Source organism: Squalius cephalus (genome assembly GCF_949319135.1).
Source record: "Squalius cephalus genome assembly, chromosome: 23".
Lineage (NCBI taxonomy): Eukaryota > Metazoa > Chordata > Actinopteri > Cypriniformes > Leuciscidae > Squalius > Squalius cephalus.
In genome coordinates, this window is record NC_137144.1 from 19,850,050 (window position 1) to 19,864,481 (window position 14,432).

A 14,432-nucleotide genomic window follows, 5' to 3' on the forward strand; every position below is an offset into this window, starting at 1 on the left:
ATGGCTTGTTAGCCAATGACGCCTCCCGGGGGTTGTACGGAATTCGAGTGCTGGATTGACCCCCTGGGGGGAACGGATTCCGACAGCTGTTTTTTTGCCGTCGGATTCTGTTCCCCCAATGTTTATTACACAATAAGGTTCTAATATGTATCAACTTGAAAAAAACTTCTAACATCAATAGCCTAATGGTCAGTGCCCTGACAATATTTTTTTTTAGCTTTGGGCGACCCAAGTTCAAGTCCCGGTTTGTCAAACTTTCTTGATACTGTAACCGGCAGAGTAGTCACTGTCTGGGTGAAGTTTGTCCCTCTGCAGCTACGGTAGCCCCATGACGTCACGGTGCCCAACTAGCCGCTGAGTGGCTAACAATTCATTGGCGGCTAGGCCAGTTTCTATAAAACAAAGTCTACAGTCTTGTTACTGTTTGGATACGTGGTTCCCCTGTGCAACCAAGGTCTCAGACTGATTGACAGACGCTTCCGGGTAGTTGTGCTGTGTACTGCCGAAGGTCTTGGGCAAGGGACCCGCCGGGTAGCTGTACCGCAATTAAGACGCAACATCTAAAAGGATTGTGAAGACTGGCGCAAGGGCTGTTTTTCCACTGTGTCATTTCGTATGTCACATTGAGGCAGAATAAGTACCTAAATTAAGTGTATTGATAGTTTTGCCTTTCTTTATATTTTCTTTTCTTTCTTTTGTTTGGTTATTTTACCGTGGCCTCCGTCTAGTGCCCCCGTCCGACTGATGTGGTATTGGCTGTTCCAGTAGTTTACATAGTCCTGTTAAGATTCTGCCCAGCTGTATACTCTATCCATCCTGCTAGTGATAACGACCTCCTCGTCCTTGTCCCACTTCTCCAGAGTACTAGAGCAGCTGCTCACAGGAGAGGTTCCTGGGTCCGTCTTCACGCACTGTACCGCGTATTGTAGTGGTAAACTGCACCTCACAATATTGATTGAATCACTTGCTTGTAGTGGTTGTGCCTGTGTGTGTGCGTGGTGTGTGTATGCATTTGACTGTAGGCACCAGAGTTCAGAGCACGGTTGGTGAACTTCACACTTATCCCGGACAAGTAATAGCGAATCAGTATTGTCCTGTTACATTGCTAATATTGTCCCTGGTAGCAGCCAATACCAGTCCTGGTCTCTCCCTTTATGCCAATCCTTTTCGTTTGCACCTACTGTGCCTCTATCATGATGGTGTGGCTCTTTTAATTATCCTATTAAAGGGGTCATATAATGCCATTTTTGTACAAGTTAATATGATTCTTTAGGGTCTAAATGAAAAGTGTGTAATATACTTTAATTAAAAATTCTCATTAGTATTGTAAGAAAACACTCATTTTACCTGGTCAAAAACAGCTCTGTTTTCAGCACGTCGTTTAAGTGCATGTGTCTTTAAATGATAATGAGCTTTGCTCACCCCGCCCCCCTGTTCTGTGGGGGTTTTGCCTTGACAACAGTTGAGGGTATATTTTGAAGAATGGCAGCGGGAGTCTCTGAGGACACATTTGTGCAACCGTATCAATTTGAACAGGAGATGGACCCGGAACAAGATGACGGTCCCGAAGAAGTTCGACAATTAAGGCTCGAACAGGACGTTTCTGAATGGTTGGTTAACGTAATGTCACTTTGATCTATCTTTGTATGTACTGGCAGGGTAGAGTAGTGAGATATGAACGCTATATGTGTTTACTGATGTATACGTTAGTTCATTGACAGATTGATGTTACAGCTAATGGTCATGAAAAACTGTTTTTCGGTAAATGTAGGCTTGTTAGTGATGCGTAACGTTATCTATGCAGTGTTAGGTACAACTGTCAGGGCTGAAGCACTCAAATTTGACTGATCTGTTTAAAAAATAACCCGTCTGTGAGACTATGACAGTCATTAGGCACATAAACAACACATCCTCAGACAGGAGCTAATACCTTTTTCAATGTTCTTGTTTATAAAGCAGTCTGGTGTGTGAAATGATTCGAGCAAACATGAATCACTGACGTTGATCGAGGGAAATATTCCCTTTGAAAACAAAACTTAGCCACTGCGTCTTCAGCGGTTCGGATTTAGGAATATCAAAATGACTGCTGTGTTCGTTATTACACCCAAGAACAGAACACCACAATCGCTTAGACGCCATTCTGCTCCAGCGTATCAACAACGGTGGACTATGATGACAGCTCGCTCACGAGCAAGGGCGGGTCTGTGTTGAAACACTGCTGTCAATCAACAATCGTGGGAGGGGCGTCCGACCGTGTGACGTCACACGGTCGAACGGCTTGATTTGAGACAGGGGAAAACATATAAGAAGATTAAAAAAAAAACACTGGATGGATTTTTATCATTTTATGATGGTTGTGTACAGGCACTGCCAACACACATTTCAGTACAATCAACTTGTAAAAGTGCATGTACCATTATATGACCCCTTTAACTAATAAAATACTGTTATTTTTCTACTGAAAGCACGTCTCTGTCTAGTTCATCTTTGGTGTATTTCTATGAACCTGCTTGCCTTAGATTAGGTATTCAGCAGTTAAAGGGATAGTTCACCTAAAAATGAAAATTCTGTCAGTAATTACTCACCCTCATGTTGTTCCAACCCCGTAAGACCTTTGTTCATCTTCGGAACACAAATTAAGATATTTTTGATTAAATCTAAGAGCTGGATCACTCCTCCATAGGCTTCTAAGGGATTAAAACTTGCTGGCCCAGAAAAGTTATTAAAGACATCGTTAATATAGTCCAAGTGACTACAGTAGCTCCATCTTAAGTTTATCAAGCGACGAGAATACTTTTTGTGCGCAAAAAAAAAAAAAAAAACGACTTTATTCAACTATTCATTTCCTTCTCTCTGGGCCTCGAGTGAGTTCACGTAGTAAAACAGGGCAGCGCTTCTGTGTTGTAAGTCTTGTAATTACTGTGTTGTAATTACTGACAGAATTTTCATTTTTGGGTGAACTATCCCTTTAATGTGCAAAGTATTGGTGTGAGAGGCACCAGGTGGCATAGTCAAGAACCTTTAAGCCTAGATCTGGTCAAAGTTTCATAAGGTCACAATACTATACTTTCCTATCATAATAAAACACACAAAAAATATTCTGTAAACTGATGCAAGTTAAGCTCCATCCACACACAAAAATAAAATCAGCATTTTTTAAGTCATTACATCAACACCTCTCATAATGGGAGTGGGGGAACGGATTTCGACAGCTGTATTTTTTGCCGTCGGATTCTGTTCCCCCCATATTTCTGACACACTGAGGTTCTAATATTTATCAAATTGATGCTGTTTAAGCTCCATCCACACACAGAATAGAATAAGCATATTTTAAGCCAATACATCAACACCTCTCATCATTGGGGTGGGGGAACAGATTTTTCTGTTCCCCCTATGTTTCTTACACAATAAGGTTCTAAGATTTATCAAATTGCAGTAAATTACTAACCTCAATAGCCAAGTGGTCAGAGCCCTGACAATTTTTTTTATTTTTTTGCTTTGGGCTACCCGAGTTCAAGTCCCGGTTTGTCAAACTTTCTTGATACTATACTTTCCTATCATAATAAAAGGCAAAAAAAAAAAAATCTTTAAATTGATGCTGTTTAAGCTCCATCCACACACAGAATAGAATAAGCATATTTTAAGGCGATGCATCAACATCCCTCATCATTGGGGTGGGGGAACGGATTTCGACAGCTGAACTCTTTGCCGTCGGATTCTGTTCCCCCTATGTTTCTTACACAATTAGGTTCTAATATGTATCACACTGAAGCTGTCGATTTGCCGTTCAATTTGATAATATGTATCAAATTGTAGCAAACTAGTTGCTTCAATAGCCTAGTGGTCAGTGCCCTGATAATTTTTCTTTTTTAGCTTTGGGCGACCCGAGTTCGAGTCCCGGGTCGTCGAACTTTCTTGATACTGTACTGTCCTATAATAATAATAATAGGCAAAAAAAATATTCTTTAACTGCTTATATTGCTCTCCTCATTTGTAAGTCACTTTGGATAAAAGCGTCTGCTAAATGATTAAATGTAAATGTAATAATAATAGGATAATAAAAATCTTTTCGTGGCCTCACAGAACCATTGGGTTCCTCCGGATGCTGGCTTTAACATAAGAGATCTTCCAGGAACCACCTAAATGTTAAAAGGATCTTACAATAACCCTTTTATAGAATACGAGCAGTGTTTGGGAGTAACGGAATACATGTACCGGCGTTACTTATTCAGAATACAAATTATGAGTAACTGTATTCCGTTACAGTTACGATTTAAGGTAGAATACAGTTACATTGTTGAAATCCATGGATTACGTGACGATACTTCTCTCTGTTTCACGAGTTTATTCACTCTCTAAATAAATTAAGGCAACTCCATGCATTTCTCAGAAGCCCCAATATTAAAACAAAAAAATGTGCGGTTTGCGTGATCAGTCACAATGGAGTCGGAAGAGGAGCAGCGGGAGCTAGAGGTAGAGATGGAGCCGGAACAACAGAGCCAGGGCAAGAATGCGTTTCTATCTTGGAAATTCAAACAGCATTTCACATTAAAAAAAGATAAGGGAGCACGAAATATAACTGTGCAGTGCAACCTCTGCTTGCCAGCAACCAACCTCCTATCAGCGTCCAACTCTACCTTCAGCCTGAAGAAGCATCTTAAAGTAGGCCTACGGGTTTTTTTTTCAAATACGTGCAGTCAAAACTTGAAATATAAATTCTCAGAAAATGCATTTATACCAATAGTGAAACGTCTGTATATATCCATACTCCCCTAATAAAGGAGTCCAGACATTAGAAAAATATCGGTCTACATGCGTTTTATATTTAATATGAGGGAAATAAAACATGCGTGACACAAAAAAATCTTTAACTTTTAGGTGCCAATCTGTGAATTACACTGCGCAAACCAAAAGTAATACTACTCACCGGATGAAGAAGGCTCTCCACATAACATAAAATATTCATTTTATTTTATTTTTCGTATTCGCATTTATGAGGAAAAAAAACAATGTTACGGTCGTGACAGTACTCCGTTACGGACGTGAGCGCTCTGAAAGCGGCACTAAAAGACTGATTTAAATTTTCACAGAGACCTCAAACAGAAAGCACAAAGCCTTTCTTTAAAGTGAATTTCGTTTTGTCTTAATTTTAATCAATGTTTCATCAACCAATTGCCTGGATTTAAGTAGCCTAAATATAGAAGACAATAATCAGGACACGGAGGCGCCAGCGCGTGAACTGGAGCTGGTCTCATAAATGAACGCCCGTTTCACACATAGCCTACTCTGTTTGCGGTGCGTATGCGGTGCGTATTTTTTTTCCCGTACACATGTTAACAGGTTAGAGCTTTCACACTGCGGTCCGTTCATCCGTCCCAGTACAGCAGTGCAGCGATCGTTTCCACACCAAGTCTATGTCTGCTGTGCCGCAAACGCTGAATTAAAGTGACAGCGCATGGTTCGTGGTCAAAATGAACACAGATTGAGCTGAAAATGTAGTAATTTCACCATAAATGCATTTAATTAAATGAAATGTAGTAATACAATCATAAATGTATTTAATTAAATAGGCCTACTGCTTTTTTTTCACAGTCATCTTTTTACTTTAAGACCGGGGTAAAACAATGAAAACTAGGCCTACAGTTTACTTTAACAAGGCGAAATAATGAACAACACTCGTCTGATTCGTGGAGGTTGAAAAACAAGTTATTTGTGGCATGCAAGATTTAGCCTATTGTATTAAAATTTAAATGAGGCATGAGAGTCGGCTGTTTTTGTCAATTTTAAGTTTTAATTTAAAATGTTTGCGATTTTAATAGCCTACATGTTAAATATGCTACCACTTGCTTGAACAACTTAATCTATATAGAAGTAATGCATTGATTAATACGTTGTTTAAATTGTTTAAACTTGAATACGTCTATTAAAGAGTGTATATGTGTAGGCTACAAAGAAAATTGCACCGGTGACAAAACTTTTTTTAAATAAAAGTTGCTGAAAACTTCTGGATTTGAAATACAAATATTGTGTATGTGTTTGTGGTATCAGTGGATCAGTTACGCACTGCAAACGCATCATATGTGAAAGCACTATAGCGCGTGCTGCTCTCCTGTACCACGTAGGCTACGCACTGCAACACGCAGCGCATACGCACTGCACACGGAGTATGTGTGAAACAGGCGCTCAGTGTAAAAGGTAGTAGGCCCTACTTGCCTCACAGACATGTCTACTTTTAAACAGAACAATTCAACACGAAAGAACTGCTCTCTGAATATGTAATCCGTATGAAATGCGCATTTCTCTCTGGCGCGTTCAATAGGCTACTGCGAAGATCGCGAGTCAGCATCGTCAACTTCATCTTTGTAGCCGACACTGACAAAGAAAACACTTGTTTATTAATAAACAATTAAAATATCTCCTTTCTATATTTGACATATTCATAATTATTACTTTTGCCGGTTCTTTGTGACAGCTTTTAGGTGCTTTATTGGCATACGCGTCACCACCGCATCACCGCATCACCGCACCCCCACCCCACAAGAATAGGCCTGTTTATTAAGCAGGATTTGATGTCCGACACATAAAATGCAATTCAATGTGGAAGTAATCCAAGTATTCAGAATACGTTACTCAGATTGAGTAACGTAACGGAATACGTTACAAATTACATTTTTTGGGCATGTATTCTGTAACGGAATACATTTTGAAAGTATCCTTCCCAACACTGAATACGAGTTCCTCTAATTTCGCCCAAAGCACTTCGAGGTCTCATGGTAATGAAAAGGTGACTCCAGAACCTCTTAACTGAATACAAAGTGCTTAAAGGATCCCATAAGTTCCAGCAGGAACCGCAAAGATTGTCAGTGCTCCACCAGTAGTCCTTTCTCCACTAAGAACTTTGAGGCACTTAAATTACATTTTTAAGTTCATTGAGTATCCGACAGGATATTTGAGGCACCTTTAGTTTTTACAGTGTGGCATAATCCTAATATTAAAGTTAAAGCAATATTATTAAACACGATAAATCACGATAAAATATGATAATATTTTGTAATTATACATTAATTATAATGTCCAAATCTCGCTTTTTAAGTTGCAGTCGAAGAACTAAATGTCACTAAAAATGTCAGGTAAGAAAACTTTTAACTGAAATGACAGAAATAAACATGTTAGTGAATAACATCACTAACCCTAAAATTGACATAAACCCCGCCCCCGGGAACAGTCCATGTTGAGAAGAGGAAGAGTTGTTGTAGTAGAGCACATTTGTGAGTCTGCTCAAGCTGTCGCATCCGTCTTTTCACATGCAATACAGTACGTAACACAAATGCAATAGCATGCCACTCTGTAGGCATCTTACAAGAGTTCCCACACAAGCGATTTTATAGATTATCATGACAGAATAAGCTAATCAAAGACTTGAAGATTATTTTAGAGAAAGGACCACAGCTGCTTAGGAGGCTATAGTTCTCGCCCTGAAGCGTCGGTCAGAACGCAGGACAGGAGGCAGGAATCAGTTTGAACACTTTACTTGACTTCCTTTGGCAGCACAGACATACATTAGACAGCAGATTTGAATGTAGCAGTTGCCTCTTAGCTTTTGATGGAAATGATCGGTTTACATTATCTAATTGAGTATGTGTGTAGACAGTTATTAATTCTCAACACGAACACTGCACCGCGACTTCTGGAACAGTCTTGCGGTGGAGAGCGCAGCTGTATCATGCGCATTTCTTGTGCGCAATCACTTCCAGCGCATCCGCCAATGGCCACTAGAAGGCGCCATTGCGCTACCTTTGTAACAAAGATAGAACAGTTTTTACCAATTGCTTACAAACTAAGTTTCCTTTTTTCAAAACTCTACACACAACTCTCAAAACTGCACACACAAAATGCAAAATGCCTCACATCTCCTTCAAAATGCAACACTGCATTCAAAATGCCATAAACACATGTCAGAATGAAGCATTTGCATCAAATGGCAAACACTTCTTTCATAATACGGTAATACATTTTTGTAAATACCATGTAAACACTGCTGTTCTAAATCTAAAGCTCTTTGGTCTTTCATAGGCTTATATCTACATTTCAATACAATGTTCTACAGTGAAAGTAATCTGATGTAACAAGTACACTGTAAACACCAAATGCAATGTAGAAACAGAAAATATTTATTAGGTCTAACATTATTGTTGTTTACAGTAGCATACAACAAAACCATAAACATATGTACTGTAAACCAAAAGTATATTCTTTAGAATACAGTAAATACAGTTTTTCTCAGTCGCTTTGGTGCATTTCTCACATCACTATTTACATTTGCACAACAGTTAATGCAGTTCTCAAAACAATTAGTAAAAACTGCAAAACCTAGTTGATAACCTGCAAAAGTGTGTCACTTGCTCAAAATGGACAGCTCATTCCTCAAAAGCAAGTATTCAAGTCAATGAAAGTGTCAGTGTCATCAAGATGAAAAGTCCTGACACATTGTTTATGAACAAGATCTTCAAATGGCTTTGTCATGTTTTCATTATGACAGTTTACTCTGTAAATGTTTTCCAATGCAAAAAAGTCAGATCTTGGTGACACTACCTGAAAATGCTCAAGACAGCACTATATACTATTTGCACAGCCATTTGAAAAATACAGTAAAGTTACACATTACTGTATTTAGTGAGGTAACTGTACAAGACACTGAATATGTATGTTTCACATTTTTACTGCATATGCTCTTTGCAATTCTAATTTGTTCACAGCATTGTGCAAAAGAAAAAATACACCCTTATTTACAACAAACATAAACTCCCTTTGGGTAGAGCTGTGCACAACTGTAAACAATATTGCAGTACATATTGGAACTGAACATACAACATATTATAGTACTGTAATCACTCATGCACATCCAGACGTTCCTCATCAGTGAAAGCTGAGATTCACCTGAGAGAAATTGTTCAATTTAGGAGACATTTTCAGGAAAAAATGCAGATTTTAACAACTAGTTCAACATTTTTGTATGTAATGACTCAAGCAATGAAATGAGGACTATTAGTTTTATATGGAATGACTATTCGTCATTCACAAGTATAGTTAATTTTGACTGACATGACATAAGCAAATGATAATGTTATAAAACAGCAGAGAGTTGTATGAACGCAATTGATGCATGTCCAAAAGCATTTGCAATTTGTTGGAAGGAATGAGAAACTGCTACTATGATGTGCACAAATGACTAAATTTTGTGGAGGTTGAACTACAGTTTTTCTGGATTGCTAAAACACTAAACCCCATTCTCTGAACCAAATTCTCAATAGTCTAAACCAATGTGTCGAATAAATCACTCTTTATGTAAAACATTAAACAAGTTTAGGTCGTTAAAACACCGTTTGCAAATCTCATGCACTCTTTTTTCAAAACTCTAAACACATTCTCACTCACTAAAACACATTTTGCACTGTGATGCACTTATGTTTCAAAATGCTAAACACAGGCAGGCGAATGTTAAACACAACTGCAACACAGTTGTCATCGTTTACACACAACGACTCAAAATTGTTCGCACTTATTTCTAATGATGTGACCAAACCAACATACATAATACAAGTCAGTTCAGAGTCCCAAAATTGACTCAAAATGTTGCACTGAATGTTGATACCAATAATGGATGGTGACAATACAAGAGGGAGAGAAGGAAAAGTATGTGTATAAGAGGAGGTGAACAAGCAGGATGAGGATGAGGACGAGGAAGAGCAGGTGTGTGAGAATGTTGTCAAGGCTGGATCTGCTTTAGGGTTTTTCCCTTTGCCTGCAAACATGATATTGTCTGTGATGTGAAGAAACTCCTCTGGCCGGACCAACATGAAGACATGATGATGAATCAGTCTCTCATTGACCTTGATTCTGCAGTTGCACAACTCCTCTGAGTGACTATAACATGCTTTTCATTTAGAGCTTTTTACTGTAACCTTTTTGTCTTTTGCAGTTGGGTCACTGTATTTTCACAGTGTGCAAGAGCTGAATATACAGACATTCGATAGGCCTACTATACAATATCCATTACAATACTACACTTGCAGTGCATACAGTACAGTATACCATTTATTCAGCTTCCTACTGTACGTTGTCATTACTATACTTTTTTACATAATTGCAAAATGTGTTTACTTTGTTACACTATACTTTTTTCCTGTAACTGCATGCTCTGGATTCTGTGTTCTCCATTTTTCTCTGTAGTGTCTAATAATGATCTGTAGTGTTTATAATATTGACTCGCTGTGTTTATGATCTGAAAGTATTGTTTGATTTTGAGCACAGATAAAATGTTTTTGAGGCAATTGTTTGATTTTGCCAGAAGAGACAGAGGTTCTCTGAATGTGGTTTGAAAATGTGGTTTTGTGTTCAAGGTTTTGAGAAAGTGAGTGATGGTTTCAAGACATGTGTTTTAGCAATTCAGAAAAACTGTATGATGGACACGTCTAAGAATGTTCCACATATGGTTGAAATACCATCATTTGCCTAGAAAGATAACATTCTGGGAGTCAAGACTATAAAGGAGAAAGGATGCCTTCACTGTCACACTGTGCAGCCACACTGTGTGACTGTACGACTGCTGGCCTTTTCTTGCAAGAAAATACACCTCATCAAAGACTATTGGAAATGTTTGTCTCTTATTCAGTGATAGATTTTGTTTGTCACCACTCCTCCCTGAAGGTTCTCGAGGCGACGGTAAAGCGACTCAAATTTGGCCTTACTCGTAGCCCAGCCTCCCTCATAGTCATACCATTGATAAAGACATGGACATTCACTTTTGTTTTGTGCAAATGCAAGTTGTAGTATTGTGTTTATTTTGTGTAGGCCTATCTATATCTGATTTATCTCATATAGGATGCATTTGGTTAAGAATTAACGGTGATCATCTTCAACTTCACCACATGCAGCTCAAGTAAAATAACTAGCCTCCGGCCAAACGAACGTACAGATTAGACTTAAGTCTAAGTGCAACTTATGCAAGTAATGTATGATATTTACGCTATGCCATGATGCACTACGCTACTTCTGACGTCATAAGTTGCATAAGTTGCGCTTTAGGTGTAAGTAGACCGCGTATGGCCGTTTGGTCGGAAGCTAGAATTTTACTTTGTAACATGCTAAATAGTAATATGTTTCTTACACAAACTCATCACTCTGTTTTAGAAGGTCTTTATTACTGTAACTCCCCGAAGCCATGTGGAGTTTGTTTATGATGGATGGATTCACTTTTTTGAGCTTCAAACTGTTAGCAATTCACTGCCAATATCAAGCTTGGAAGAGCCAGGATATTTTTTAATATAACTCCGATTGTATTCGTCTGTAAGTCATATACACCTATGGCTGGAGGGTAAGTAAATCATGGGGTAATTTTCATTTTAAAGTGAACTACTCCTTTAAAAGATTCCCCCACCCATATGATGAGAGATGTTGATGTAGTGGTTTAAAAGATGTTGATTCTATTCTGTGTGTAGATGGAGCTTAACTAGCAACAGTTTAAAGATTTATTTTTTGGCTTTTTGCCTTCTATCATAATTGGACAGTATGTAGAAAAGAAGCCAAGTGGGAGAGAGAGAGGCGGATGGGATCAGCAAAAGGTACACGAGTTGGGATTTGAACCCAGGTCACCCAAAGCACACCTGTACTTTAAATCAGCAAGCTGCCCACTGGGTTATAGGGGCCATGTAGCTGGTTTCAGGTTTGTAAATATTAGAACCTCATTTTGTAAGAAATAAGGGGGGAACAGAATCCGACGGAAATTTAAACCACTACATCAACATCTCTCATCATATGGGTGGGGGAACAGATTCCGACAGCTGAATTGTTTGCCGTCGGATTCTGTTCCTCCCATGTTTCTTACTCAAGAATTTTCAAATATTTATCAAACTGATGCCGTCAAATCCAGAAATGACTAGCAAGCAACGTCATAGTTATGTTGTCAATTATTAAGAATTTACTAAAAAAATATGAATTACTTATATTCATTCTATTAATCAAGAGCAGTTTCTGTATGTTTCATGTCTCATGGTAACTTGTTTCTGTAACCCCAAAATGCCACTTCATTTTCACTTTGTGTTATTTTTGCATATTTTTTTAATGACTGTGGTAGCTCCTACCAACTTACTAACTTTATTGTATTAACAAAAGCTTGTTTGGGACTGCTATTTAATATTTTCATTTTTCATTTAAATATACAGTATATATGTTTAATTATATATACATTTAGAAATAAAAATTTATACAAATTTGTTTGTGGCTTAATGATCATAGGGAAATGTGAGTCCCATGGCCAAACCATTTGAGAAACCTGCTGAAAAATCCAGTATGGATTCAATTCTAGGAGATAGCAGACACAGAGAGAGGTGGATTGGTGACAAAACAGTGCTTTATTGAACAGCAATCACAAACAGGTAAGTGATGATCACAGATGATGGTATATTGTGACTATATCAACAATATTTTGTGCTCTTGACTGCAATGACATATCTTTTACTATGTGGACTTTTTGGAATCATCACATGCCTATAGACTAAACACATAATATGCATGTACATGCCATCAATGTTTTCACAGATTCACGTTTTTGAAGTTTACACAGATGATAATGGTATCGCTTTCAAAACCCGTTTCAAAAACTTTTTTTCAAAAAAAAGTTTGCGTTCTCAGGCCACCAAAATGCTGTTGTCGTATAAATGAACAGCCAGAACGCATTAAAGGTTTTCTGTTTTCAGTTGAAAACGGTGTCGTGTAAGTGGCCTCTAAGTTACAGTTTTTTACAATCGCTATGACAGTTTTTTCAATACATTTAACAAGTTTCCTAAACTCTTAACGCACCAACACACCTAAAACACACAATTGGCAAAACGGTTAATTTCATGCTCAAAATCACACATTATAAACTAAACTGCAAAACTAATTTTCAATATACAATAATACACTAACACAATACACCATGTCTACCAAAACATTAACACATGTTCTCTTACACCAGGAAGATTTAGTCAATCATAGCACAATGTCATAAAAAACACTAACATCAGATGGAATTACAGAAACTGCATTATTTTATATGTGTCAGGTCTGCCCTTATACAACAGACATATTATTCTATAGATATATTATATTATATCTATTACAGTATATATATAGATATTGTATTGATCATAGATTTATGTTTTGCACTGCAGTTTCTTTTGAAGTCTCTCTACATTTTTGTTTTGTTTGTAATGTAAATGCATTTTGTTGTTGTTTTTTTGCAGCAGAAATTCAATACAACAAAATAAATTACCCTTCTTAGCTTTATAGAATGTATGGTTTATGAAAAAAAGATGACAGAGCTGTCATTACTGCTGTAACGTCTTTATTTGCAACAGGACATTTCTGCAAGATAACAAAAATATGCAATATAGCTTTTACAGTATTACTGTATGTGAAAATACAAAATATACAAACAGAAAAGGCCATCTTCTAATCTGCGTGGTCTTCTACATTTGTCCACATGTTCTCATCCACATCACACCTGATATCTTCCCTGGCAAGGCATCTTGGGAAGAATCTTTTACAGTAACATGCCTTATCCACCCCTGGCAGTGTTCAGCTGTAATGTCTTGGTATGCAGCATCTTTTGCATACAGGAGGGACATTTGGTCCTGTGGACTATGGTCAAAAACCTTTCATCTCCAGGCTGAGGAAACTCCTCAATGGGGTTGAGGAAAGGGAAGTAAGGGGCAAGGAAAATGGACATCATCCTCTGATGGGCGTCAAACCAGGCTGTGACTATAGACAGGAATGGTGGAATGCCACATTGTCCCATATTTGCATAACTTCAATCAGCTGTTTCTCACTAGCAATGGAATAATGTGAAAATACAAAATATACGAACAGAAAAAGCACCAGAAGAAGAAAAAAAATAAAAAAAAATAAAAAGATCTTCTAATTATTTGCATAATTCAATCAGCTGTTTCTCAGTAAGAATAGAATAAAATACAGGGGATATATTTGTGTTTCAATTCACAATATAAGCAGCTGTTTACCTTGACTTTAGCCTGTAAGGTTAGGTTTAGAACATGGTGTTATCTGTTCTGACATACAGAGTTAAAGCATTGGTAAATTTGGCAGTAAAAATTCATTGTTTTGGTCTTGTTTGAGCTTGTGTGCAAAAGAAGCTCAAGCATTTTAAATTTGTGTTAACTGTATGCATTTTGTGTTAAAGCAACAAGAACTGTGTTAATAGTATAGCTTACACAGACGGATGTAGTGCTAACTGTGTTAAGAGTTTTGGAAAATTGTTAAATGTATTGAAAAATCTGTCATAGCAATCGTAAAAAACTGTAATAACAATGGAAATGTAATAAATTAAAAACTTACTTAAGCTAGACGAAGACTTTCTTCTAGAGCTTCTGTACAGC